The sequence below is a fragment of the Arachis hypogaea genome, chromosome 12, assembly GCF_003086295.3.
Source record: "Arachis hypogaea cultivar Tifrunner chromosome 12, arahy.Tifrunner.gnm2.J5K5, whole genome shotgun sequence".
Lineage (NCBI taxonomy): Eukaryota > Viridiplantae > Streptophyta > Magnoliopsida > Fabales > Fabaceae > Arachis > Arachis hypogaea.
This window is the reverse complement of record NC_092047.1, coordinates 80,957,395-80,959,814: the sequence shown is the minus strand read 5'-3', so window position 1 is coordinate 80,959,814 and position 2,420 is coordinate 80,957,395. Positions and strand designations below refer to the sequence as shown.

The window sequence follows — 2,420 nt, the reverse complement described above, 5'->3', positions numbered from 1 at the left end:
CAAGGGATGTGAAAACTCCCTGGGTCTCTTCTTTTTGTAGGTAACTCCGGTTGAATAAGGGCACTACATTCCTTGTTCATCACTATAGTCTGGCCTCCTTTGAGTGAGCTTTTCCTGGGAAGAAGTTCCTTCATATACTTGATGAATGCAGGCATTTGTTGAATTGCCTTGATGAATGGTATGTTCACATGCAGAGATGCAAACAAGTCTAGGAACCTTGAGTATATTCTTTTTCCCACAGCACCATTGATCAGTTGAGGGAAGGGTGCATAGAGCTTCAGCAGCTCTGTTCTGAGATTTCTGGTTCTTGGCGATTTCTATCCTCCTCCTTTATTGAGTTGTCTTCAGGTTGTTTGCAAAGTTTGCCTTGCTTGTCTTCAGTCTCTTGATCACTCGTAGTGACCATTTTGCAATCTTCCCATCTTACTTTCTTTGCTTCTCCTTTGGGGTTTTTCTCCGTGTCACTTGGGAAGCTATCAGTAGGTTTGGGAATCTTCTCAGCTAAATATCCCACCTGGAATTCCAGCTTCCTGATGGTCTCTCCCTGGTTCTTAATATTGGCTCGCACCTCCTCTTTGAACACCTTATTTTCTTGAATCTCTTGGCATATTCCTTCAAGTAAGGCTTCAATCTTAGAGAGCTTGTCATCAATTGATGAGTGATTCGGAGTAGATGTGCTGTTTTGGATTTGATAGGTGTGTGGAGAAGTGTTGTTGTGGGGGTGTTGAGATGTCCTCTGTGTGAATTGCTGGTGAGCTGCATTGTTGTTGGAGTTGTAACGTCTCTGGTCTTGGTTTTGATCTTGCTCACTTCCCCACCCAAAGTTTGGGTGGTTTCTCCATCCAGGGTTGTAGGTCTTGGAGTATGGATCATAGTTTTTCCTTGGTGAATTCCCAATGTAGTTGGCTTGCTCCTGACCCCCTCTGCTTCTTCATTCACTCCTTCTTAGGTTGTTGATGAAGTGGAGATTGCTGCTACTTGGTTCATCTCCATCTTCTTGGTGAGGTCAGCCAGCTGCTGGGTAATGAGCTTGTTTTGGGCCAACAGAGCATCTACATTGTTTAGCTCCATTACTCCTCTTGTGTTCCCTCTTTCGGAAGCATAGAAGTAGTCGTTCTCTGCTACTATTTCAATAACATCTATGGCTTCCTCAATAGTCTTCTTCTTGTTCAAAGATCCTCCGGATGAATGGTCTACGGCCTTCTTTGACTCATAAGAGAGTCCTTCATAGAAAATGTGCAGCTGCACCCATTCGTTGAACATATCTGGTGGGCACCTCCTGGTTAGGTCTTTAAACCTCTCCCATGCTTCATATAGAGTCTCACCATCTTGTTGCCTGAAAGTTTGGACCTCAGCTCTCAGCCTATTGATTCGTTGAGGAGGGTAAAATCTTGCTAAGAATTTGTTCACCACGTCTTCCCAAGTTGTCAAGCTTTCCCTTGGGAAAGATTCCAGCCACTTGGCTGCTTTGTCCCTAAGTGAGAATGGAAATAGGAGCAGTCTATAGGCGTCAGAGTGAACACCATTAGACTTCACTGTGTCACATATTCTCAGGAAGGTGGTTAAATGTTGATTGGGCTCTTCTTGAACACCTCCTCCAAAGGAACAGTTGTTTTGAACAAGGGTGATGAGCTGTGGTTTAAGTTCAAAGTTGTTGGCATGGATTGTTGGCTTTTGGATGCTACTTCCACAATTGCCTGGGTTTGGATTGATGTAAGAGCCCAAAACTCTTCTATCCTCCCCAGCATGATTTGCTCTACCTCCTCCTCCATGGTTGTGATCCTCTTCTTCATGATGGTTTTCCATGTTGTCTTCCATGTTTGTTTCAAAGAATTCCTCTTCTTCCTCAGCACCAACCACTTTCTTTCCTCTTGCCTCCCTCCTTAATCTAAGGAAGGTCCTCTCAGGTTCAGAATCGAAGGAAGTTGAAGCCCCACTTCTTCTCCCTGTCATATAACCATCAAGTGCAAGCAAGAAAAGATAGGTGCAGAAAGTATTTGTGTCAGAATTACTGTTAGTTGTGGGTGATGCAATATATCAAACAGTTAGTGGGTTAGCAAACAGAATTGAAAATAACAAAGAAAAACAAAAGAGTAGAGGGGGAAGGGAAGAAGTTTAACTAAAACAAAAAGTAAATCACTCAAACAGAAATGAAATTCACAAAAAATAAAAATGCTCAATCTAGTGATCTTCAAATTTAATCATTGTTGATGCACAATCAATCCCCGGCAATGGCGCCATAAACTTGATGCGGGGAAAACTTATCTCTCAACAAATCTCCCTTCGGCAAGTGTACCGAATTTGTCGTCAAGTAAAAACTCACAATAGAGTGAGGTCGAATCCCACAGGGATTGATTGATCAAGCAACTTTAATTAGAACAATGTTCTAGTTGAGCGAATCCAGAATTTGGGTTGAGAGT

At 42.8% G+C, this 2,420-nt stretch overlaps 1 non-coding gene across 1 annotated transcript; it reads left to right on the top strand.

Annotated features, from left to right (window-relative positions):
* The first annotated feature begins 1,258 nt into the window (after nucleotides 1-1,258).
* On the top strand, nucleotides 1,259-1,365 carry LOC112731280 (small nucleolar RNA R71). The gene has a single exon (XR_003167066.1). It is a non-coding gene; the product is annotated as a small nucleolar RNA R71 (small nucleolar RNA).
* The last annotated feature ends 1,055 nt before the right edge of the window (nucleotides 1,366-2,420 follow it).